At 47.4% G+C, this 27,359-nt stretch overlaps 1 pseudogene across 1 annotated transcript; it reads right to left on the reverse strand.

Annotated features, from left to right (window-relative positions):
• Window positions 1-5,627: 5,627 nt before the first annotated feature.
• Window positions 5,628-26,648, reverse strand: LOC144148831 (farnesyl pyrophosphate synthase-like; annotated as a pseudogene). The gene is made up of 4 exons (XR_013318074.1): window positions 25,568-26,648; window positions 24,321-24,673; window positions 21,768-21,980; window positions 5,628-6,079 (listed from the first exon to the last, which is right to left on the reverse strand). The product of XR_013318074.1 is annotated as a farnesyl pyrophosphate synthase-like (transcript).
• Between the last annotated feature and the right edge of the window lie 711 nt (window positions 26,649-27,359).

Genomic DNA, 27,359 nt, shown 5'->3' on the forward strand with positions numbered 1-27,359 from the left:
CTGGAAGCCGAATATTTCCCTCATGTAGATTTGGATGGATATAGACCCTCACATTCTAACACTATGTGCCGCATAGGTTCTGTTTCTTTACCGCAGACTACGCAGACTTTTCCGCAGATTGCATAGTGTCTAGTGCTGCCACCTTGTGTTAGGTTTCCTCGGTCTCCAAGAGCTGCAGTCTAGCAACCAGCACCTGCAGTTGATCTTGAACCCCGTTGCAGGGGCCGCAAAAATTTCGTAATTGGCAAAGTCTGATGCCCTGGTTGAGGTGGGAGATCAGGCCTGAAAAGGAGAGAGACATCTTTAGATAAGTACAACAGCTCGCTGACTCCATTTCATTTTTAACTCCCGTAACCCACTCCTTTATTCGTCTTCCCTTTTACTTCACCCCAACCCTTTCCGCTACTAACCACGGGAGATCAGGGGAGCTTCCTACGTACCGTACCCCTGCCTGTGGGTCGGTGAGTAGCTTTTGCCCTTTATTTTATCTCCACCCTCGGGTGGTCAAATTTCCGCTGGTCATTTGGGCGATTCGTTTATATTACCAGTGGGCATAAACTGGTTATACTGCGGGTTGCGGTCGAGGCTTTTTTCGCCTGATTTACTCAAAGCCAATTTTATCAGAGAGGATCCAACGGTCAGCCTGCTCGAGTTCACCCCGGCAGCTGGCTGGACAATGGCGAATGCGGCTGCCTAGCTTTGGTCAGAAGCAACTGCTGCGGTGGGTAGGAGCCGATGGCAGACTCTCGGGGCATGCCAAACCCTAGGGAAACTTTAGCGACTCCCCAGAATTGGTTAGGCCAGTTCCCCTAAAGATACTGACGCCTGATGCGGAGACACACACGGGCAGCCTGTACGGCTACCGAGGTTGGCTCTTGGAGTCAGAACGAAATACGGTGAAAAATTCCTGACAAAATCCGAATATACCGCGACCGCGGAGTGTGAGCCTGGCTTCCGACGCGAAAGTTTCTGCTAATGGAGAAGCAGATCCTCGCGGGAGCTTATGGTGGCGAGGGTTCGAACTGACACTCATGCAAGCGGCCGGTCCCGAAAGCGTGACCCGCATCTTTTCGGGAAACCGAGGACAGAGGGAGCGAGTACACATACGGGGGAAGCTCTCCTTGCTGAGTCCCGAATAGTAGGGCCGGGCCGATATCCTTTCCTGGGATCCCACCCGCAGCCCAAAGACTCCTTTCCGAATAGGCCAGGATTTGACAATCGTAGGACATAAAACATATCACACGGATTCAGAAGGAGTTCGCCGGGGCCCGAAGACGGTAAAAAGCATGGAGGAAGCTCAGTACCCAGGTGAGTGGGAAGCTCCCTTGGCGGTTCGAGGGGCTCTCACTAAGGTGGCATGATGGTGGTACGTGGGAGGGGCCAAAGTCGCCACCCTCTGTTCATTTTTCTCTCCCTTCGACTATCAAAGCCCGGTCATCAACAGAGGTGGGTAAGCGGCAAACTGGTAGCAGGGGCCGCATAATTATCAATTGGCATAGTCTGATGTCCCTCCTGAAGTGACATTTCAATCCTGAAAAGTTATTGTACAACTGAGGATCAGAGCAAAATGTCGCTCACCTCATTGCCCTTCCAAATTCACATAGCCTTTCCCTTCTCTTCCTACCCATTCCCTAACAACTCAACCTTTCCGCTGCTTTCCAGAGGAGATCAGGCGAGTCTCCCCGCGCCTGCTCCACTTGCCGTGGTGTTGCTTAAGTTGATTTGTCCCTTCGTTTTTGGTGTTCCAAATCTCCCTTGCTCTTTCACAAAATATTTTCATTTGAAAGCTGGGTTAAGCCGGTTATTCTCCGGTGGTGCCAGCCGAGTCAATTCGATTTGCATTCATTTGACAAGCATGTATTACTCGATGCCCTTTTCATAGCCGTATCCTAACTAGCCACCCTGGTTGAAAGCGATTGTCGCTGTCGAAGCCTTAGTAGGTACGCGACGTGGTTGGAACAAAAACTCCCACCTCCCCTCGCGGGAACCCCTGTGTAGATGCAACGCATAGGCGGAGCGGCGAAGGGACCGCGTTTTATAGCGCGCATAACGTTGAGGGGACTGCGTAAGCCGGTCCCAGTCGATGACGACGTTGGCGTACTTGTAAAGCGGCGTTGACTCTAGGTGTTTGAGGCAAGCGTGGATGTTGCTTCGCCGGATAACGGCACACCGGTTATATGCGCAGCGCGCCCGAAGGAGAGGAAACCACGGAAGAGAGAGTACTGCACATGCGCCGGCCCCAGCGCGTCTGTCGCGGTTATGACGCAACGTGCCGCGGCTATGACGCAACACAATCCAACACAATCCACTTTAATCCAATCCAATCCAATCCAAGCCAAGCCAAGCCAAGTTAAGCCAATCCAATCCAAGCCAATCCAATCGAATCCAATCCAATGCCCCTCGCGAGAGAGTGTTCGCTATCGGAGAGGAAAGGGGGTGAGCGGCGGAGAGCGCAGCTGGCGCGGCGAGGAGAATGGGGGAGGGGCGGACAACGCCGCCGTCGACGACGACGACGACGACGCCGGAGGGACAAGGCGAGTGAATCAGATGCTCTGCATCTAAAAAAAGATATGAAAATAGACAGTGAAGTACTGGCCACCAAATATGGCAATGGCGAACGCGACGAACACTGGCCCTAAAAAGCAACGCCCGGGAGGCCGCCACGAACCAATGAAAGTGCTTGACACCGAGTCGGAAAACACGGCTTCGGATGCAAGTGGTCTCGACTTCAGGTCATGATGGCGTAGTCCCGGCTTGGCATGATCGACTGGTCTCTGCTGGGCTTTTTCGATGGTGCAACAGCTCGAGACACTGTGTCGGGGACGTCGCCAAGTTCTGATTTCGGCTGGGCTGGGGCTAGCCGACACGGCTTAAGCACCCTCGACTACTGCGGCTACGCTGACGCGATGCCAAGCTGGGGACAGGATGAGGATGTATCCTGCACCTCCCCATTTGTTACGGGTGGCACAACATAGATCATCAATTATGAGATAGGCGACGATGCGTTTGCAGTATATTTACATGTCGGCCATACACACAACCTGGTTGCTGGGGGCTGGGACAACAGAGCTACGCTACGTTGCCCTCTTCATCGTCCCGTCGTGGCACCAGGAACTCACTGGCAGCCTCGGTACTGTAGACGATGCCCTTGTTTCATTCTCAGAAAAGTGCGCCATAGGGATACTGTACGTGTTGTCGGGCCAACTGAAGGACGTAAATCGATCCAGCGCTGCTTATGGAAACGGCGTTCATGTCGACGTGCAGCAGCGCTGAGTTGGTGAACGGGCTACCGCGGATGTCACTTTTCATGCGCTCAGAAGCTCGCGTTGGCGCTATTGAGCCTACACCTTGAAAAACCGCCAAGAGGTGAGGGTCGCAGCCTTATGACCTTGGAGAGATTAACAAAGATGTCGAAGATGTCAACCCGAACTTGATGAAGAGATCGAAAAGAATTCCATTTCATGACTTGACAATGGGAGATAGTGAGATGTGGATGTGGTGGTGATCATTGGCCTAGCAATCGGGTTGCCGCTTCCACTGGGAGATGCATGAGCACCAAGCCACTTGATAAGGTGAGGTGAATGGGATTGCATCTGGAGGTTCCTGCATCTTGGGTGATTTGCGTGGTGTCGTTGAGGAATACCAGGTTTTATGGCAAGAGGGTGTCGCATAATTTTTGCCTCACCGACTCCTGGCAGGGTAACTCCACGTGATATTCGGGGACCTCATTTCGCTAACTAAGAGTGTCCGACAGCCAGAGGCCGGGTTTCACGCGAATGCAAGAAAGCCAGACAAGGCGAACAAGTTGAGCTTGGACTGTGTGCAGCCGTACACAGCAAGGAATAGATGCAAAACCTGCGTGGTAGTTGCGCTATCACAGCCACTACCTCTTGCCAGTGATTGAATCATGAAGTCATAGGTATATCAGCTTCAGGGTATCGTGTAAGAAGAAGGTTTGCCGCTTTGCCAGGTGCGGTATCCTGCGAAGATGAACGGCGATCTGGAATCTAAGGGGATGTATGCACCACAAGCTTGATCGAGCTCGCAGCGAGCACACGGAGAGGGCATTAACGGAGCGAAACTACCTGCGACTTGAAGCTGGTGAGTTAGCAGTCATTTATACCCCTTACGCCCCTCAGCTTACCCCTCTTTCCGTAACCACGCACCCCTTGGGGACAGCGGAAGAGACGGCAATAGCCCCAGCTATCAGCCTCAGATCACCGCCCTTAGATATATTGTCCGATTCAGTAAGGCCCGTTCGAAGTTTCGTCAGGGGTGCCATTTCGCCACTGTCCCTTAAATCCCTGGTCAAAATTGTCTGGCCACCCCAGACGAGCTGGTTTGGACTCCGGTGCATACCGGTGTGGGGGGAAACAGGCACCACCTCCAGGGCCCCTCGAGAGCACACTGTCCAAGCTGGCCTTGAACTCAAATAAGCCCTTCCACGCAGCCGTCATCCCGCGACAACCTTCTTATCTTCCACGACATTACCTCGCGACACCACTGGCCTCTCCCGCTGGCAGCTGCTCCAGCCGCTCCGACCGATAATTATCCTCCTAATCTAAGGAGCGGCGATGGTGGCTCAGCCAGACCTACACACTCTGCTGCTGACATTGACTTACCCTAATTTACCCTTGATTACGTCCCGCGTTTTATATTCCCCCACTTCGCGGCCATCGATGCTTCGATTCCATGGATCAATGCTTATGGCAATTAGCCTTAAACTACTCCCCCATTTTGTAGACGGAGCTGGCTGATTGAAGACGTTGTGCAGCCAAGAGCGCGAGGTCCAGCTTCCATTATCCAGCGAGCTTTCAGAGTTACCGGCCGGCTACCGACGCCGGTAACCCGTCGCCCAGATTGCCCCCTCGGGGCGTAAACTTTTGTTAGGTGCGGAGCACCTTAGGACCGCACAATATCGGTCCGCGGTTATGCGCATAGCATTTACAATCGAAAAAAATCCCACAGGCACCGGCAGGATTCGAGCCTGTGTCTGGTCGACCAGACATAGTGTGAGTCGTCTTACCCATTGGGCTACGACCGTGAATTAGTACGCGTGAATCAACCGGCTTACTCCCTCGCTTGTAACGGTGCGGAGTACCTTAGGACCTCTTAATCTCCGCCTGCGCCCATCCGTGCGCACACCACCATCAAGCGAAAATCAAGCGAAATTCGATTTGAGCCGTGAGTTGCAGTTCCATTTAGGTAATTATCAAGGTCCAACTCAGGGCTCAAATCGAATGACGGTCGGGGCGCATATCGGATGTCACTCGGGGCGCAACTTAGATTTCATTTCGAGTCCCCGTACTCCACACCCCCGCCATCATCCATGGAGTGCAAATGCCGCCATTTTTACCCCTCTCTTCCCCAGAACAGCGACTGCCGTCGATCACAGAACTGCTTCATTCAGTGGCAATTCACCATCCTATGAGTCGATCGCATATGGTAACAAGAATACAGGTAACCAAACACGTAGTCTTGGAGTTAAATATCTATACCTTTACATACTGTGAGTGGATGGCCGTCCAAATTCGGAACGGTTCAGTACAATTCCCACGTTATATAGGTGATTGCTTGGTATTCTAAGCGTGGTGAGCAGCCATTTTAACCAAACTGTGCACTTCCAGACGATTTTTTTTATTTCACCTCTGATTTCAGAATGAAGGCTCAAGCAAACAGATAGTTTCAGAATCAATATCAGTTCAAGGCACGTAGTGACTGGCTCAGTTCGGCAGTGGAACGGAGTAGTTTTAGCGAGGATGTGGACTCTCCACTTTATTTCGTTGAGCCTGGCGAACAAGGAAAAGCTGTATAAGCAAGCCCCGTAAATCAAACACCGAAGGGGGAAACACTGCTACAAGGATGCACTCGAGGCAGGTGAGTCGAGGCTAAGCAGCGTGTCCCTCTGGGTGCGAAGCACGTCGGCCAGCTTCGGGGGCAGCTGGCTGATCTGGGCATTCAGATCGTGGAGGGCCCTCTCGCGGTAAGCGTCGTAGTGGGCCGGGAGGTCCTGTCCCTGGTAGACGGCCTTCACCACCTCTTCGTCGGCTCCACCCGGCACACCACGTCCCACGTGCGCCTGCGGGACGAGAGAGAGAGAGAACTTTATTCCAAGCTTTGGTTGGAACAGTGACCATAGTTCCAGCCTGCCAGTTAAGAAGCAGCCAATTCCGGTAGACTTTCCTGAATTTTCGGTGAGCTACCCAGCACCGCCTTCCATTACTTGGTCTTGAGGGCTCATACAAGTGAACCTTTCGGAAATGCTTCACATGGTGCGATTGAGAGTGTTCTTTTTTATTATTATTTACCTTAAAAACCCTTACGGGGGTTAGGTAGGGGGGGGGGTGAAAAATAGTTAAAAAAACAGCAGCAATCATCAAAATACAAATACAAACATATTCACGTGGAAATGCATACTTGCAGAATAAGGGCGCACAATAATAGGGGCAGTAACTATCCAATTAGAACATGCCTATGCACAAAATCGAAAATGGCACAAACATTGCAAAAAGTTATTTATACAGTTTATACATTGAGAGATAAGTGTATCTCTTTGATTTCTGAGTCATGGACAATGATGGTGAGAATGATACCTGGGCGCTGATTAGAACGACGAATAGCAAGTAATAGCCGCGAGAGAAAAAAATAGGTTAGTACGCGAGAATAACCAGACAGAGTTCTGTCGAAATGTCCACATTCAAGGGGCGGTCACTTTAGTAATTTTTTTCATTTCCATTATGATTGATGTTTGTGAGCAGTTCCTGAGAACTCATTGGAAAGATTTATTTTGGAGTGTTTCAGGTTTGTTGAGGGGATGCGACTGGTGAGGGTTCCATATTAGTGCTGCATATTTTATCTTTGGTTTTACTTGTGTTTGCTGGGCCAGAAGCTTTGTGGACGTGCTAGCTGAATGCAGATTGCACCCGAAAAACCTGAGTGATTTTAGATGCTTTCCCGGTTACTGTATCGGTGGTATCGTACAAATTAGGGCATATGTTATATGGAGCCCGAATTATTTTACTCTGGTTACGACTCGTATAGGCATACTATTAAGAAGCTAGTGACGAGGCTCTGACATGCTAGTTTTGGTAAATGTAATGGCGTTAGTTTTCGGCACATTCATTTCCATCTGCCAATCCCTACATCATTTCGTCAGGTTAATAAAGCCTGCTTGCATGAATAAGGAATCTGGGGGTTTGTAATTTGTGTTAAATAACCCACTCATCCGCAAATATTCGAATAGCAGAACACGTACTACTGTTATGGCCATATATATATATGTTATCTTATACATTATCATTAGGAAAAGACCAAATACCGAGCCCTGCAGGACACCGCAAGCTACTTGAGATGTTGGGAAGAAATGGTCATTGATATTTACTGACTGATACCTATTGGTTACGAAGTTACCTGTTGGTTACGAAGTTACTACAGTGAAACCTCGATATATCGAACAGCGCGGTGCCCGCGAAATAGTTCGATATAACCAGAATTCAATATATAAAATCACGTAAAAAACGCGTCATAAACTGGTACAAATCAATGAATTAACGAATTGTGCAGTAAATACTCACTTGATGCTTGAAAGTATTTATTCTTTTGGCTTAAAGTACTGCAGCAAGGTAGCCTGGCGTGTTATACACGACTTACTCAACGTAGTCCAAACGTTCCACAAGCGACAGGCCGGTGCCTTCTATAGCGCTAGCAGCTGCAGTAGCGGTGCGGTAGGGCCAAAACCGCTGAAGCCTCGGTCGAAGTCGGGAGCGGGGCACTATCAGTGCTTGCGGGTACAACCTCGGCAGCTTCTTCGTTTGTGCGCTCAGTAGTAACCCCCGCTAGGATCTCCACATCCGTCAGCTCCGCTGTCGTTCCGGTGCTGTCGTCACCGCCAACAAAGTCATCAATGCACATGCTTCGTGGCTCAGCACCAACAAAGCGCTCCAGCTGGCCCCAGGTTTCTTCAAGCTCGCATTCTTCTTTTGCACCGTCCAATTCTTCTTCGGTGCAACCGATGCGCAGCAGTCGGAAACGCCCATCGCGCCACCGCTATCCTCGAGGGTACTGCGGGATAGCTCGCCGCCTGTCAACAGAGCGCGAGCGGTCTGGGCAGTCTGGGGTGGCGGAGTTCGATATAACCATTTCATGTCCCAATTCGAAATAAAAAATTAAAAACGCATGCAATTTTCTGCGTGATATAGAAAGTGTTCGATATAGGTAATCATTCGATATACCCGTGTTCGATATATCAAGGTTTGACTGTAATCCACCTGTTACCCATAGTGTTGTTATTAAGTAAGCTTTTTTCAGCTGGCGGACTCGAGGGAGGTTCTCGAAAGTCTTTGCAAAATCAATCAATATAGCATCTATTTGTGAGGACGAATGCACTGCTTTATGATCATTAGTAATTACTTCGAAAGACTGAGAGGAGCGAAGTTTAAAAATTGACCGCGTGTCGGCTCCTTTCGTTCCAAATGTCGTCAAAAGACGACAGTCTTTGTAAACATTTGCCAAAGAAATGCCCCCCTTTGCTTTCCCGCTCACCTCTCATGGTGTTCCTGCACCGTCGCGCTTATCCCAAGGTAAACAAACTAAAGGTTTGCGCAAGGCGATTTGAATTTACCGCGTTCCACTGCTACAGGCCGGGTTCCTCGATGCCAGCGCTGCAGTACGGCGGAGACGCGCGTGAATGGAGGCGGCCGACTACAAGGTTTATAGAACCGCGTGGCCGTGACCACGTACGTTCCAAGCAGAACGTGGAACCTAGCTAGTGGAACCTGTTGTAGTGGAACCTGTCGTTGCTGTTGCCGCGTGATTTTTCATAGGCCGCCAGGAGGCGACGGTTTTGTGCAGTAGATGTAGAATATTATTTGCTATAGAAAAACCAAGCATCCATGAATTTTTTAATAAAGGAACACTGTAAGTATCCCTTGTGTACTAATTTCCAGTCTTATATTTGCGTAATGTCTTGCTCTTGTTCAACAAAGTTGACAAGTATGAACATACATGGCTTAGACGTTTACATTTAGCTGTGAGTATATACGACTATTGCGCAATATCAATTTTACTTTGGCCGGGTGGCTGAATCGAGTCACAGACAGACGGACACACATACAGACAGACCCAAATTTCTGGGTTTAAGTAGCCCAAGAAGGACTATCGTCTTTAAAAATAGCGTAGATTGAGAAGAGATAAGCTGTGTATTGTCAGGTAGCGCATATTGGCCGATGATATTATGTGTTCTGGAAGTTTTTAAACTGTGCTGGTTAAAAGAATCGGTCTGTAATTTAGAGGTACAAGTGGGTCCGAACTGACTTGAAGATGGGGAGGATAAGGGCAATTTTCAGGCCAAAGGTACGCTTCCTATGAATGTGGATTGCTGAAATAGCGCAGCGAGTCCTGGAGACATGGCTCTTTTAGTTATTTTTAGTTTAATAGAAATGACTAAACTAAAAAATACCTATACTGAATAACTGATGCTAATGATCGCAAATATAGGCGCCAAACTATAGTTTGACGATTATTTCTTCCAGATCTGGTGCAACGTTGGCTGGAAGAAGCCTACCAATGGCTGGAGCAATACATTCATGGGTGATAAGCACGTAATGCCTTGATGTATCTATGGGCTGCATTTTAGGATTGGTTGGTTAAGCTTTCGTTCGTACACAGAACAAAAACAGAAGTGAACTTATCTGCAACTTATGACCATGAAAGAAGTGTACCATCTTTGAATAATTATATGGTCGATGATAAGTAGTTTGGATTTATTCCTTTAGAAAATTTTCTGGTGTTGGTCTGCAGTAGGATTGATACATCGTTGTTGACATTTTTTTTCCTTACCACCTCGATTTCTTCTCTGTGTAGTTTAGATTGTCCAAGCCACATGAGAGCAGGGCGTTTGGGGGATTGATTCGGTGGAGAGGCAATTACGTGCAGTCTGGCGCAACACGGCAAAGTGTCAGTTGGCTTGAATGAGGCGCCATAGGCATTCTTTAGAATGACGAAACACAATTTCCTTATCCTGCATGCCACGTGAAGACCTGTCAGTCGTAGTGGTGTATACAATTGTCAACAGTACTTGCTAATAAATATCGAAATACAAAATGAGATAGTATCTGTCAGGATCCTTCACTTTTTTTATAAAGGGTGATCAAAGTTAAGTCGACAGGTTTTGTTTATAAAATTAGGCGCTTACATCTACGTGAAGACCACATCTACAAGTGAGGTTATGCACTACAGGGGACACATAATTAGGTGGTAATTATTAATGTCGGTGGCCAAATAAATATAATTATTAATAAACATTCTACTGGCTGCAGAAAGCCGGCATGTTTGTATCTAAAAGTTAGCCGGAATCGCGTTTCTACACTATCTCATTTGGCAGAATTCGTCTAGCCCATCCGTACTCCAAGATATCGAACTGCAACACTTAATTGCTGTTCACAAGATTACAGGTGCAGGGCCACGACAACTGGCTCAAAGCTCCTCCCTTTTGTGACGTGCGGTGTTTAGTTTGACAACGGGGTAGAGGCATAGAAAAAACTGATAACTTGCGCCCTTTCAGTCTTGGCTTGCGCAATCGCAAACTCCAGAGCTAGGAACCGCTGTTGTTTCGTGATTTCGCCAGCCGGGAGTGAAAGAGGGGCAGTTATCACTTTTGCCTATGCATTGGCCCCGTTGTCAAACTAAGCACCAGAGAGGAGCTAGAAGGAGCTTCTCGCGGCCATGCATGCGTCATCTTGCGAGCGGCAATTAAACTTTGCAGTTCGATATCTAGCAGTACGGATATACTAGAAGAATTCGGACAAATTAAACTGCGTAGAAAGGCGATTGCGTCTAACTCTTCAATACAAATATGCCTGCTTACGGCAGCCGCTAAAAAGTTAATTATTCAATTTTAGTTAATTAGGCCCCCGACATCAATAGTTACCACCTAATTGTGTGTCCCCCATGGCGCACAACCTCACTGTAGCATTGGCCTCTTCACGTACATCTAAGCGTCCAATTTAAAAAAAGTACCTGTCGACTTAACTTTTATCCCCCTGTGTTGTACATTGCGGCTGTGTGAACCACCAATAATAACGGTGCGGGTAAAGGGCTCACAACTAGCGCGTCACCCTTAAATCGACCCTACACAATACAGAGCGAAGTAGCCTGCTTTTTTCTTCCCCTGCTGATGAAGTCCAGGGCGGAGGAAGCCTTGGCCGCAGCTTTAAAAAATGGCACCCTGCACTAAGGGTGCTTGGAAAAATATAGTTTATTTCATTCCTTCCTTCCCCAAAATACAAAAATTATGGATAGGTGTGACTTGATTAGGCGTTTTGGGAAGCGAAGCGTCAAGCGGCGTTACTGTCTGTGTTCAGTGACCTAGTAGTGTAGCAGAGCGCGATACGCGATCCCTAAACCCCAACCGGACTTTCCGTCGCTAACTTTTGTTGCATCGCTAAGTTGGTGGCTGGCAAGTACCGATTGATGCGGCAAAATGCGGGGAATAATATCCCCGGTGGCCGCAATTTTCTCTTGTTGCTGCCGCATTGGCTACTAGGCCACAGCGTCTATTACAGTCACGCCGGTGGCGTCGCTCGCCAAGTTCGCTCTTTTCGAATGGCTGCCTCATAACTGTTATCACGTGACGTACTTTTCCTGTCAAGGCAGGCGTCTGCCGAAATGGACTACAGGGCGGGCTGTGCTTGATGGAGTACACTGCACCACAAAACGCACTGCATGTTCCTTGTTTGCCAAATTATATGTATGGCTGCTATCATCTGTCTCTGTGTGTGTACGGCCGCTATCTTTTGTAGGTCTTTTAACACGAAAGTGTTTTATTCCCGGATACACAAAGATTTCACTGACGTCATATCAGTCACGGAAATGATGCCAATACAACGGAGCATGATGATGATGATGATGATTGCTATTTGGTGTCCCCTTTGTAGCGGGGTGATGACATGTCATCTTACCAAAAAGGACTAATATACCTTTGTTTTATACACGTGGTTTAATACTAGCGCTGCTTAATTAGGACAGGCACAAAAAGCTTATTAGGCACAAAATACTTTTTTTTCTGGTACAGGGGGTAACTGTCCTAGGCAATATTCCCCTCTCTGCTTTTCGTCCACCGGCATTCTAATATTCTTTTCATCGCCTCGACAGCCTTGAAGTTACCTTTTTTTGTGCTACCCTTAAATCCTAGGGCTTATGGAACCCAAATATTTCCCTCATGTAGATTTGGATGGATACCCTCACATTATAACACTATGTGCCGCATAGTTTCTGTTTCTTTTCCGCAGACCACGCATACCCCATCATTTTGTGAATACTTCGCCAAAAAGCTCTTAGTTCGCAAGCAACCTGCTTTAGCCTCAAAGAGCAAAGCACTGCCCTGGGAATTATCATAGAAATTTTCCTTTCTGATGTTCAATTTCTCAGCCCTGTACATCTCTAACGACGTTTTATCTCCCATTTTTTTCTCTCCATTTATTCGTTTCAATTTGCCCTGTTTTGTACGGAGCGGCGTTCCTTGGAACACCGTTCCTTGGAACGCCAAGGAACGCCGTTCCTGGGACTAATTCCTTTTTGGAGGAACGGAGGAACGCCACCGTTCCATTAGGGGTCGGTGGAACTGTAACGGTAACTCGTTAGGTTTATGACGGAACGGCAGGAACGGCGTACATTCTGCAAACGTTACATTGCTAGGACTTGGCTGATGATGCCAAGGCTCGAGCACAAAAATCCGCAAGTCGCTATTGTGTTTCTCTTCCTATACAAGCTGGCCAATTTGCCCGCGCCCTTCAGAGGAACGTGCTTCCTCGCAGGTCAAAGGCAGAAGGGTAACCACGAAGCGCGTAGCATCTTATGCTTGCTTTCATGCCGGCCGAGCTCACGTGGCGTTCGACGGGTGAATAGCGCAGCCGCGAGAATGCTTTTCACCTTTCATCGTTTGTCTGGAGAGGCCAGGATGCGCGTCTGGGAAATGTTGCCTAAGTCCTAGCGGCGCTACAGGTCCCTTGTGAAACCACCGTATCTGTATATTGTCAGGGTAATTACCGCATTAGAGCGTGCGAGGCGCGGGTGCGTTGCTGTGAGGTCATTCGAAGGGTCACCGGCTATTAATAGGGCTGGGCTGTAACTTCTCGAAGTTACAGAGTACGCACGCAGTATCTTACGGGAATGGGCTGACGGAGTGCCAGGTCCTGTTGTATTGCACGTGTCGTGTTGACAAAGGACAGGAATTTCGTCATTGTTGGGCATAGTTTCGACGCGCCGTGTGGACAACACCTGAGAGAGGCCGCCCAAACATGGACCGCAAGCGTTCCGAGTTGCTTTAATTGGTCTGTTTCCACCTGTGCTTTGATCTTTTATAGTGTCAATGTTTTTGACGCACGTGATTAGGCTCCTCGTTATTTACTGTGCTTTTCCTTTATTCGTATTTCTAAACACAGCAACTGATTTGTGCGTAGCGTCCACATATCTGGCTATCTGTGGTTGTTTCCTTTATCTACTACCATGATTGTGTTCGGCATACTTTGTAATTCTTGCACGTAGATTTCATGTGTGACTAGGTACGCTGTTGACTTATTTTTTTTGCTATCGTCTACCGACTTAACCTTGTATTGCGAGCCTCGTAGCCATTATTTGTTCTGCTGTGTTTTGTTAATCGCAAATTTGTGCTGTATAATCCGCAAAGCTTCACTTTTGTAACTCCCTTACTCGATTCCCTGCAAAGGGCCTGTAAGGTATTTTAAATAAACTGCAATAATAAATAACCATTGATTAAATGCCTAGGTATTGTTCCTTTCGACACAGTTTCTTATGCAAGAAATTTAATTATGTTCCTGCATGTGAGTACATTTTTATTTGCACATCTGAAGCGCAGTAACCTTACGCCGCCTTTGTAAGACCGAAGTGGAAAGTGCCATATGTGTTGCACCCATAATAAACGAGCAGCAAAATCGCAGTTAGACATGTCTTGAGTTTGTCCGGTGCTCCCTGAAAAAATTCGTCTAGGAGCGTTTCTTTCGATTCTTTTTATGTCCAGATAATCTGCTGCCGGCGGTGTTCCCATGCGTATAAAATACGTAGTTTGGTGTGAATTTTAAATTTCTCACTTTATTTCGCCTCCGGAATACCCGACACCATATTTTAATTTTAAAAAGTGAAATTTAACGTTAATGTAACGACACATTCCAACATTTGAAGTGGAACTGCAACGCGTTCCTTTCGCAATGAAGGAACATGTAACGGGAACTCGGTTCAAAATTGCGAAGGAACGACGAAGGAGCTATCGTTCCTGGTTTAGAGGAGCGTGTACAACACTGAATCTGCCTTGCCTCTTTTTTGGTTATCTTGGCTGTTTTGGATTTTCCACTGTTCTTTCCGTAGTTCATTGTTAGCCTTCTAGTCTTCCTTAACCACTGCGTGTCCCCGCTTTTCAAGTATAGGTACCTAAACATTTTAGCTGCCCACCTTTGTTGATCCATTGCTCTCAACCTCATCTCAAAACATATTCTAGTCTGTGCTTCTCGAACTTCAAACGACGCCCAGCCCATATCTATCTGTACTCCTTCGCTAGTTGTTTTTCCACGCGCTCCTAAGGCCAAACGTCCTACCGTTCTCTGGTTCACTCAAGGCCTGATATAACGTCTCATTTTAAGCAGAGTATAGCATTCGCAAATGTAAGATTCGGAACCATTACTCCTTTCCACAATCCTCTCACTACTTCATATTTGTTACACCCCCACAGAGCTCTATGCTTGATTATAGCTGCGTTTCGCTTTCCCTTACCCATAGGTTGCTCCTCGGGAGTTCTTTTAAGTAGTTATCCCCTTCGTTTATCCACACTCCTAAATATTTATATTCCTTCACCCTGGGTAATTCGTCTTGCTGGATAGACACTGCGTCAGTGGTAGCGTCTTTGAAAACCATTATTCCTGATTTGTCTGCACTAAAATTTAACCCGGGGTCGGTGGCTTCCTGGCCGCTAATAAAGAACAATGTCGTCTGCGTATAACATTCCCGGAATACGCTGTTGTTACCACTTCGACTTGCAGCATATGGGTTAGGCTAAACCCTACTTGACTTTCTTCCAGTTTCTTTCCTAACTCTGCCATGTAAAGCATGAACAGTATTGGGCTCAAGGGGCATCCCTGTTTCAGTCCCTGATGGGTGTTCACCTGCTGGGCGCATTTCTGTCCTTCCCATGTAAGGTGCACTCTATTGTCTTTATAGATAGCTATACGGAACTGTATTAACTCTTCGTCTAATCCCTGGTGTTTCAGCATTCTCCACAGCAGTTCTCAGCTTACGTTGTCATATGCCCCTTTAATATCCAAAAATGTAATCCATAATGGTATATTCTGCGATTTCGCAATTTCAATGCATTGCGTTATCAAGAACAAATTATCATCCAATCGCCTGTCTTCTCTAAATCCATTCTGCAGTTCCCCAAGTATTTCATTTTCTTCCATCTATGCTTGAATTTCTAATTTTATCGCCTGCATTACGAATCTATACACCACTGACGTTACTGTGAGTGGTCTGTATGAATCAATACTGGCTTTGTCGCCTCTGCCTTTATATAATAAATTCATCCTATTTTCTAGTCAGTCCTCTGGTATTTGTTTGGTTTGTATCACCTTATATATTGCCCTCATAAACCCTTCCTTAGTTTTAGATCCAACAAGGTTTATCAGTTGCATTGTTATTCCGTCCGGGCCCACTGCTGTCTGGGGGAAACCTTTTGCTTTGCTTTTAAGTGCGAATGCACTTCTTAAGCGAGCCTGAATCGTCCGCCGCCGTAGTCCGCATAGCAACAGCTGCGGGTGCGCGCGCTCCTCGTCTTCCCTAGCAACGGGGGGAGATGGGCGCGCGCTGCCTGGCCGCGTCCCCATGGCTCATTCTTGTTGTTGTTCCTGCTGACATGGCACATACCCACGTGGGGGATTGGCCAGGAATCGGGCGTGAGAAGGGCTAATGCACCCGCTTAAAGGAGTACTGACACGAAATTTCAAAGCTGAGATCCGCTCTAGCAATCAAGTACAACGACAACACAAATAGGTGTCTGTGCATGGCACATACCCACGTGGGGGATTGGCCAGGAATCGGGCGTGAGAAGGGCTAATGCACCCGCTTAAAGGAGTACTGACACGAAATTTCAAAGCTGAGATCCGCTCTAGCAATCAAGTAGAACGACAACACAAATAGGTGTCTGTGAATAAATGCATCTTTCTTTCTTTGTAGTTGTGTGTGTGTGTGTGATCTCTCTTTCGCGAACATTACCGAACCGCGCAAATTCAACTCGTGCATTCGCACTTTCACATTCTTCACCTCGGGGAAATGCGGGGAATTTTTTTTTTCAATCAAGGTTGCTCAAACTTATTTCCCTTTCCGCAGTCTTCTGTGGCGCTGATGTTATTGGTGCAGGCTTCCCTACCCCTATTGACCTAAGCTTCTCACTAATCACTCGATGAATATGCGCCAACGCATGCTCTCCTTCTAAATGCTTCCCCTCCTCATTAATGAGAAATTTTTGATGAAACATCGTTTTTTGAGCTTAGAAATTTTAAATGGTTCCAAAACTTCTTGGATGCGGTGGTGGTGGTGGTGGTGGTGGTGGTTGTTTTTGTGGGGATCAGGCGGCGTTAGCCTGGCTGGATATGCCGGCAATCGCTCCGCCCACACTCCTCCTAATTAGCCAAAGGTAGTGTCCTTTCACCACAAGTTTGCCAGCTTCGTCTCCTCAAGGAAGCTCAGGAGAAGGCTTGACACGTCTCTTCGCAGCATCCAATGTCCCCCTGGAAAGACGATGTGGTCCAGCGTGCTGTGTGGGGCTGCCAGCTTTCGAATCGCTGAGAGCATTGCAGTCCGCTCGACATCATGCTCTGGGCAACACATTACGTAGCTTTTGTCCTTCTTCCGCATTTCTGCCATTCATTGTTCTTTTTTCTGCTTGATCTTTGCTTGCACCATTTTCTGCACTTCTAGTTTCTTCTTCCGGTAGATACCCCATTTCTCCTTCACTACCTCCGATTCCATACCAGTTCTTTTTGCTTCTCTATGTTATCTCGACGCCTTTGTTCGAACACCAGCTTCTCGGCTTTCCCTTCCCTTTCCATCGGTTTCGTTGCTTTGCTTCATTCATCTTACCCTTTATGAACGCAATCATTTCGTCGTAATCCCAATTTTTGTCTGGGTATTTAATGATATCATCTTCCATTCTATCAGCGATGATCTTTAACTGCTCATTGTTCAAATTAGTTCCTCCTATTGTACCTCTTTCTAAATTTGTCCGGGTTGCGCCTCCAAAGTTCAAAGTGAGCCGCTTGTGGTCGCTTCCTAAGCTCTCTGTTCCGTTTTCATCTATCCTCATTTCCCGCAACCTTTCGTATACTGTCTCGGATACTAAACTATAGTCTATGCTGGACTGTCTGTTGCCGCTTTCCCACGTTATTAGTCTTTCACATTTGCTTTCCATGGTTACTATTTCCTGACATAGATCTATCACTAGAGAACCGTTGTGGTCTGTGTATCCATCCAAACCTTCTATATGGGCATTCATATCTCCAACTAAGATTATTTCACCCGAATCTTTAAACTCGTTTATACCTCTTTTTAAGCAGTTTACCATTTCCTCATTTTTCTCCCTACACCACTCTAATACACCACTCCTAACCATGTATTTTTCCCCACTATGGTGTCTCTAACCCATAGATGCTCTTTACAGCTTTCATGCACTCTCTGCCAGTCGGTCCCTTGTTTAATAGGCATGCCAACAGCTCCCCCTCTCTTCATTCCTGTGGTCCTCTTGCAACCTTCCCAGACATAGTTGTTTATGACAGGTGGGGCTTCTAGGTTTCGGAGTTGAGTCTCGGCTAAGGCGTACACGTCTAGTTCTTCCCGTTCACGTTGGTTTTGGACTTCCACCCACTTATCAGGCTTTCTGCTTCCCTACATATTTATGTAGCTGATTAAATATTTATTGCATTTGTTTTTCCCTTTCCGCTTGCGGGATTTATTTTTGTATTTTACAAAATCATTCGCTCTATTGTTTCCGCTTAAATCGCTTCTGTCAACGTTCTCAGTTATTTCTGTAGGTTCACCGGTTAGCTGTAGGCCTGGCTGCCTCCCAGCGTTGAGTGCGCAGGTGTCCCTCCCTTCCCCTTTGTCTCCTAGTTTTCCTTCCTTAGCTGCCCGGGGTCCCCTAAAAAAATCTACCGCTCTCTCGCCTAAGCGCCACCACACCTTGTTTCCTAAACTGGGGCTGAATTAAATCCCGTCAAACTGAAAAGCTTGCCTATGTCCAATGCTGTCCAGTAACCTGTTCACGTCTATCACTTCAAGCCCAAGTTCCCTGCCGCGCCTCACGATCTCGCTGTTAGCAGCGAGTACTGCCCGTTTGGTGTGCACGCCCTGTTTCGTCACCTCCGGCCCGGTGCAGACCGCAATGAGCACATTTGGGGCCGTCGCCCGCAGGTTATTTGGGGCCGTCGCCCGCAAGCAGCGTGTGAAGGGTGACCCCTGCATACACGGAGTTCTTGCGGGGAAGCAACCTTTAGAACTAAAGAGTATGTTATACTTAGGGTTGTTTGTTTCACGTTTTATATTTGAAAGGTGAAACGGCTGCTTCAGCTGTGCTTGATCGCTCAGCGCCGGCAGGACACTCTGTGCGGGCGCGCCAGCGCAAGCGAATCACGTGAAAGGCTAGGGTTTTACGACTTTTTCATCGCCGCTTGGTCCCAGTCGGCCAAATTTGATTTTAAATACCGTCGTGGCTGGGTTGCCTGTGCATGACCTTCAGCGCAAACGAAAGCATGAATACAATCATCCAGCAGATATATCTTTTTTTTTTTAATTTAGGCACGCTAAAGAATCTTGCGGACATTACATAGGAATCGGGCAGCAGCGAGGCTACAACGAGACATTTCCAACGCTTAGGCAGAATTACAATACAAATGCAACTTTGAACGTAGTAGTAGAGGTTACCAAACGCCACAAGAGAAAGAAAGAACACATGAGATGAAAATCCCGTCTGTACGAAAATATACATGCACCTTTAGTTGTCGAAAGCACAAACGTCCGACTTTCTTAGACAAGCGCCTTTAAAATGCTTTTCAAATGGTTACAAACAACTACTGATCTTGAATAAAGGCACTACCTATCGAAAATTAAATAGCTATCGAAAATAGCCTATCGAAAATTAAATAGGAACAAAAAGGGTGATCGCCGAAGAAGGTTTTTGCATGCAAACCTGGAGCAGACTATGAAAGGATGATTGAGTCACAAAAAATGTTTATGCGTGTCCTTAATATGAATGCAGAAAAGGAGAATAGGGATGATCACAGTCTGTGGAAGTGCGACAGCAGTGCTATTAGTCGTTATTTTTCTATAGAGGGTAACAAGAGGGATTCTGTGACAGCCGTGATGCTGGATGTTCTAGTAAGATTGACGTCTGGACTAGTTTGTTCAACATGTTAACTTTACAGCGCAATAAAGACACACACAAGTCCCTTACTCGTACTTGTGTGTGTCTTAATTGCGCTGTAAAGCTAACATGGATGTTCTAGTGTATAATTCTTAGATATAGAACATGCTACTTTTACGAAGCACTGTGTACATGGTCTTTGCTTTCGATCGAGATAACTAGGTTTAGAAGTGCTAAAACGTGGCCATTTTGTATACAAAGTCATGCGTAAGTGCGGGGCTTCTTTTTCGATCTTTTGGTCATGCTTGCTGATCTGAAATGGTGCCAATTATCTCAGACAAAGTGCGTTACAGCTGTTCGCTTGTCTGCTGGTAGTGCTCGTATCCTAAGGCAGGTGTGTAGCCGTGTAGCCAAGGGTTCATAAATAATTTCACTTTAATAAAAATGCTGTCCTATAAAAGCCTTTTCGATTCTTCAGAAAGGATGTCGCGCATCCTAAGAAACACCCAAGTTCACATTCGGCTATTAAGGCAACATACAAGTTTTGCTAATAAAATGACTGCTTCGTCCATATTAACAACGATAACAATTTTATCGGGAAGTTAAAACAAATAATCGATATTAAAGGAAACAGATAAAGCAGTGTCTATGACCCAGACACTTTGCGGAATTTTTTTCTAGGCCTTCACAGAATCTAGATTGGGCGCCTGGCGAGTGCCGACTGAAGGACACAGGGCACTCCTTCCTGGGTGTTTCTAGGCTTCCCACAATTCATATGTTTCCCATGCTTTTCATACTTTTTCATATTTCCCATGCAGTTTTGGCCATTTTGAGGTACATTTGATCCCAGGCACCTCATAAGGGTATCTACATAAAGCACATAGTATTTCCTTTCAGAATTTTGCACTTTTTACTGTACCAGAATTGATTAAACAAAAATTAAATTACATTTTTTTAATTTTTTTGCAGCTAGCATACCTAAATTTTGAGTTTGTTTGCATGTTAAAAATTGTGTGATAAAAGAACCATTACGTGCACATTTTCAATTCTGGCTCAGTAGCTGTGAAAACGTATGTAGCTGACTGGAAAATAACTCAACAGGTTATCCTGTAAAATACAGCATATAACGGTACTTATGAAATAAAAAAAACTTCGTTTGGAGATAATTGAGTTTAAAGTAAGAAAAAATGGGAGAACGATACTTTTTTCACTACCAACCCCACCCGAGTCACTTATTTAGTAAGTACCAACGTCGTAATCACCGTCAAAGTCATATTTTGTTTGCTATTCAGCCTGTCGTCTGTCGTGCCTTGCCGCTCTTGCGAGCTGCCGTGCCGCTCTGCACGCGAAGTATCTCGGCTGGTGGTCAACTTCTTTCAGCCACTTGATGGTTGTGTGGGGCCCATGGTTCAAATAAAATGATTTCAAAATGTTGGTTCATGCGATGCTACCATCATTCAGTGAAAGAACAGCATCCACAGTTGCACTCCTGAGTGTGTACAGACCAACAAAGACATTTTTGGTGCTCGGCTCCAAAGCACAAACGTGGAAAAAATGTCCGCAGCATCGTTGGATTGCGTTGGCTAAAAAAAGAAGCTATGCAATGGTAGCCAGACAATTTCTTAATACATCTGGTTCCGGACACGAGAATTTATCTGGAGCTGAAGCTTCCTGATGGAAAAGGTGGCAAGAAACCTGCAGAACATTCTTAAAGGGGCGTGGTCAATTACTACTTGCTTTCAGAAAAACTGTTTTTGAGCTAGAAATTCTACTTGCTTAGAAAAGTGGGAATACGGAAAATGTGCATAAGGAGATGAACTTCCCTAATTGCGATGGAAAACAAAACCACATTTTTTAAAAATTTCCTTACCCTGTGCACTTAAGCCACCGCCAAGGAACGTGTTTGGGCGATTGTAATCAGGCGTATAGTTCCGTTTGCTCGTATCACTTGAATGCGAACATGCAGTTAAAATACTGCTAAATATATTTTTAGCGCCGTCACAAAGTACGTCACTCGTGCCCATATTACGTTACTGTGGCGCAAAATTCGAAGTTTTGAAATATTTATCGCGTATCTGTGTTGCACGGTATGGATAGAGATGCTTGAGTTTCTGATGGCTCGTTTGTTGTTTTGGCAAAGTTATTTTGTAGTGGTGCCCTGTTTAATGCAAAATTTCTAAAGAAAGGGCATTAGCACACACAAAAGTAAATAAAATCCGGCCGCTGCACCTTAGTAAGCGCGCACATAGAGGGAGACTCTAGAACGCGATAAAAGCAGTGAGAAGCCACGTATGGTGATGCGGACGATGAGTTAAGGTGTAAACCTGTTTCGGGAGAAGAGGGATCTCACCTTGATGCGCTGTGCTTGTTCGGGTGACGCGAGGTCCAGGGCGGTGAGCAGGAGCCAGCTACACTTGCCCTCCACGATGTCAGTGCCCATCTTGGAGGGGTGCCCCGGGGTGCTGTAGATGTCGATATAGTCGTTACGCACCTGGTGCAAGCGTCCAAGGTGCAGGGCTGGTGCCTTGACTTGCTCGTGCAGCAAGCTGTCCTCCACGCCCGCCTGCAGCGGCACCAATTTTTTAAGCGAAGCTTGCATTGACTTACTTATGCCGTGCAAGCTGGTGATAATGCCCCCCAAAGACAAGCGCCCACAGAAAAGAAATTTAGCGCCCTTTCACTCTGTGAAGAAGAATGACCTACGAAGCAGCACGCCCTCCACGAAGGGCACGAAAGAAAACACGTTTGAATTTACGACTAAGGATACTTGTAAATTTGGAAAGACCTGAGCTTTGTCCTAGCGGACAAACATAGAGCTGCCTCTTTCCCTCCCGTGTCGTAGGTATCTCACTGTTTGTGTATGACGCCTACTGAATCCACTCTACTACAAAGGACACCGGACCGGTCGTATTGAGCTGTTTGATGGCCACGTTGAACCTAACGCCAACACACAGAGATATCATCAGTAAGGGCATGACGCCTACAGCTTCTCATGCCCTCTCCCCCCCTGCCCCCAACCATCGCCCTCCTCTCCTAACCTGTGCACGCAAAAACCGGCAACCTGTCATGAACGGGTACTTAGAAGTGAAGGATACTGCCGAACCGGTCGCTCTGAAAGCCCTTTAAGCTGAACAAGTGATATTGGCCCACGTCGGCGTCCCAAGCGGTCCAGATGTTGTTCATCGAAGAGAGGTTCGCAAATACTCGACCAGCTGCAGCACTTGAAGTGGCAACGGCCGCGTCAACGGCTCTCCGTGGTTTTTGCGCCAATTCACGCTTCTGTTCGAGCTGACGCTTCTTACGTTTCTGCTCTTCCTCCAAGCGAACGACATGCATCCGTCCCATAGCCAGTTAACACCTCGAAGTCTTCGACCTTTATTCTAGCGGACACACTCGTGGGTGTTCCTTTCACCGCCTAGTCGTAGGCATCTCATTGACTGTGAAGTACACCGACCCCGACCCAAACTGCTGGATTGTGGAGGACAGTTGACAGGGCGCATTCAGCCATGAGCCTCCCATGTTTAAATTTACCATCACCACAACGGGTGTGTAATCGGTAGCGGCATTAAGCCCTGCTGTGCGTGTATGCCCTCTCCCTTCCCCCCAACCCGTGCACGCCTAAACCCAGGCGCCCAATAGGCCAGAAATTGCGAATGGAGAAAGAACGACTACAGGCGGCCAGACTAAGATCTATTATTATTATTCCGCATAAGAACTATGACTATCTGGCCAATGAGGGCCGCCAATGCGACAATATCGCTCGGAATGGCTTTCAAGCTAAAGAAGAATAATGTGCTCACGCCGGCGTTCCAACGGGGCAAGTTGCCTTCTACCGGCAGAGGCATGCAACTAGAGGGCGAGCTGGAATAAACTGCTTTGCAGCAAAACGCCTCCAGTGGTGCTAATTGAATTTCGCGTTATGATTCCTACGTCTATACGACTGCGCCATTCGGACACGGTATTCAGGCGCAAAGCGTTCGATGTGATCCTTGCGCCGCGTCGTTACCACGCACGCCACCATTTCTAACCTGCGCTGCACGCTGAGAAATGAGCGGCTCATTTGAAATGGGCGCGCTGCAGACTCATGTCCGTGTTCACCGCAGCGTCGTTGCCATAAGCTCTGCCGTTGATAGGCAGCTAGCGTGCCGAGAGGCTATGAGCAATTTTGGGGTCTTTATACATTCAGAAAACCGCACAGCAAGTTTTTCCAGTGCAATATCTCCTCCCTCCTTCAAAATATCCACGGTTTTGCAGTCGTCACCTGCCGCTTTTTCTATTTTCATGCCTTTAAGAGTCTTTCGTACTACCTTGTTAGTTACTGGTGGGACACCTCAAGTTGAGCTTGTACGCTCAGTAGCGCCCCGGGTCTAACGTCACTGGCATAATGCCTGGCGTAGAATCGTTCTGCTGCCTTTATTCTACCGTCCAAGCTGTGCGTACTGCTTCCCTGCTCGTCTCTGAGTGCGTACATCCTGCCCTCACCGATGACTGGATTCCTTCTAGTTGATTCAAGCTTCCCCCTATTTGCAGCGTTTTGTAGATCACTGCCATGTTATATGCGAGAATGTCGGCTTCAAAACAATCACAAAGCTATGAACTGAGGACGTAAATCTTGTTCTGCGTAAATCCAGTTCATTTGTGCGTAAATCTTGTGCGTGCCGCGAGAAATGTGATCGGGATGACACGTTAGTAGAACAGTCATACACCAAAAATTTAAGGCAAGCTGTGCCATGTTCCAGTTAGAGTGCAGATGTGATTCGCGCCAAAAGAAAAAAAAAATAAAAGCAAAAAAGTCCAAATTACGGTGCAAAAATGAGAAATCTGTTAAGTATCACTGGGCCTTTAAAGCACGTACGAAGGCTTAAGTACCACGAGACATTTTTGTTGAATGAGAAGACCTCACCAGCAGCATTCCAGCCCGAATGGGCAACAGGAATGCGTTAAAGCTTGTCTTGAAGTCCAGGGTAGCCCAGTAGCAGTCGATGGACGGGCGTTGCTGCCCCTCCTTTGCCATGACGGATATGGCGTCGAGTTCCTGACCCAGCACGCAACGTCGTGGAAAAGTTCGAGCAAAGCCGTGTAGCAGGGCATAGACCTCAGCCGCTGCCTCAGAACAAAGCCCACGGCCTTGTCCATAAAGAGTTCGTGGTTGATGGCATAGAGGCCGACGTCAGGACGTGTGTACCAGCATGGCCGGCCTCGGCGCTCCAGCGACTTGTCCATTATGTCGTCGAGGACCAGGAGGTAGCAGCACATCTGCGGGAACAGTAAACACTGGCGATCGTCAATCTAGATGGGTTTTGAAATAGAAGTATGCTGTTACAAATTCTTGACTGAGAAGCCAGCGTGAATTTCTTTCCCCTAAATCACTTCTTCTTGTTTGCTAAGAATGATGCCGAAAAGGCAATCAGGCCCCGCAATGCCCACACCCGTTTCTCCCTCAAACCCGTGACGTTTTTTTGAAACCCTTTCTACCATTTACTTGAGTGCGGCTTTCCTTCCCCTCCCTTACCCACCCTTACTCAATCCTCCCATTTCGACGTCCCTGCCTACCCCTTCCATCTGACCCTGGCGCAGTGCGAACTGATATTGATCTGGCTATTTCACCTCCCCTCACGAGGGTCGTTCTCATAACAATGGGCACAGGTTGTGCCATGTCCGAAGTTCTGGCAGTAAAAGTAGTGGCCAATAAACAGAATCAATAAACAGAACCTTTAGCAGGAAATCCCGCCATACGCAGCAATGCGGCGCCCGCACCACGTGCCTGAAGCATTGTATAGCTTGAGGCGACTCATAGCGCGAGCTTAAACTGCGCAAAAGCAAAAAGGTGGCCATACACGCCTGTACACCACCGATGAAGTGCATATGAAGGGCTTAAGAACGCAGCCAGGCGAGCAAACATACAGGTAGCCAAATACATCGTCATCAAATCTTCAATTGAAAGGGGTAGGAACGAGCAGCGGGGCAACGTACCCACAAAGAGAAGGGGGGTTTACTGCAGCTTCAAAATTAGGTCTTTGTGCTTCATACCTTGCTTTGGCTAAAGAAGCACTTCTGTTGGATGGAACAATCACATTCACTTCTATTTGTCACACCTGTGCGTAACCACTCTTGTTCCGACAGCTACGACATTCAGCGAGGGGTACTCACCAGCTCCGTGCACCAGCCGACCAAGCACGCCTCGTGCAGGAAGGGTGCGTTGTCCCCTGCCAGGAGCTCGTAGGTTTGGACAAGGGCCAGCAGTCGAATGCGGTTTCCGCCCGGCAGGTTGTACTCCAAGGCGTTCCGGAGGCCTTCCGTGGCTGGGGCCAACTCCCGCTCGCCGAAGTCAGCCTCCATCATGATCTTCATCAGGTCCTCTCTCGCCGCTCGCACCGGGGGATCCCTCTCTGAACTTATACCGTAGGAAGCCGACGTCCCTCGCTCGCCATATCTACCGCCAACCTGAGTTAAAAAGTAACAGCAACTCCTGCACGTAGACTGCAATCCCTGTTTACGCGCACTTTCATGAAGGAAGAAATGATCCTAGTTTGTGAGGGAAATCCAGACATGGCGGCGTAAAGCCTACGCGGGCGAGACCACGTCAAATCGTACGCCGTCAGTACAAAACTAATGGAAACCACCGAGAAAGCCTTCAAGTAGAGCAGCTGAAGAAAGTGCTTGTTGAAGGAAAACCTCGTTCGGCTATGTGCTCAGCACTTCGTAAGACGGTGAGAGTGTGATATTCATTCGTTCCGGCACTGTAGGTGAATTTGTTGCAGCTTCAAAAGTTTGCGGTAATGGGCGATGTTGGCTTGAGATGGAAACGACTGGGAAAATGGGAGACAGTGACGCCCCGTAAAGTTATGGAACACGTGGAAAGGATTGGCAGGATGGTCAATGATGACTGGTAAACAAACGGCGGAGCGGGTGATAAGCGAGTGGAGCACTTAAACCCGTTTGGCGAGGCATGCTTTTGGTTTAACCTGGTAGTACCCTGGTTGCTCAGAACTTGGTGCGACCATTTTCAGTGACTCTTCACGGTTACACTCACTTCGATGCTTCGCAGAACGATTACGAACGGAACAGAAGTCGTTACAGCCCTGACAACGCCGCAGTGACTTGAGCGTAGTTCAGATAACTATGTGCTAGTGAGCAAAGAGGCTCTTGCACTCTTCAGGGGAAACGTTACTGCTACGGGCATCAGGTTCCGGCTTGTGAAAACACCCAAGCTTCCTGCAATTGCAGAGTGCCATTTTTGGCTCTGGCGCTACAGACAACAGCTGGTGGCTGTTGTCTGGGAAAACAGTAGAGCGACTGTACATGTTCCCGGCGCCCATCTGCGCAGGGCTCTCCTTAGCGCGCTTGAAAAAAAATGTAATCTACCTGGCGTGCAATATAACATATGCGTTTACGGTGAATACTTTCTGACTCTCCGAACGGCACTTTGGCTGCGCGCAGCTAAACGACAGAAGGAAGTGACCATGCCCGAATTGGCAGTGACGAGTATTGGGCGAAACAAACTTAAATGTGGATATTTTTCGAATCCCTTTCCTTTAACTCCTGAACACCAATAGAAAGAATTTACTGCGTTAACCAAACATTTGTTCACGTTAGGTTGGACAATAGTTTATTACAAGTCTGAACGAGTTCGCAACGTATACAAAAAAAAAAAACTTTTTGGCTGCGTCGGAATCCACTTAACGAATGCAGTTTCCAGTCGCGTATTTATGCGGTCGAACACATCAACTACGCGAATAACTACATCGTCCGAAAGACGTCGAAGCCTCCGCTCAAACACCGAGAAGCAGCTTTGACCGACGTAGCGAAAATGACTTCATTACAACTTCCATGGGTGAACGATTAATCTCACTTCATTCCGGCAAATGGCTGAGTTACTTGAGGGAAGTCCACTTCATGCAGGTGCCTTATGTGGGACCTGTGGAGTTTTGCTATACCGCCA

Source organism: Haemaphysalis longicornis, unplaced genomic scaffold, assembly GCF_048455015.1.
Source record: "Haemaphysalis longicornis isolate Haplotype H1 unplaced genomic scaffold, Haemaphysalis longicornis Haplotype H1 scaffold_8, whole genome shotgun sequence".
In the NCBI taxonomy this organism is placed as follows: domain Eukaryota; kingdom Metazoa; phylum Arthropoda; class Arachnida; order Ixodida; family Ixodidae; genus Haemaphysalis; species Haemaphysalis longicornis.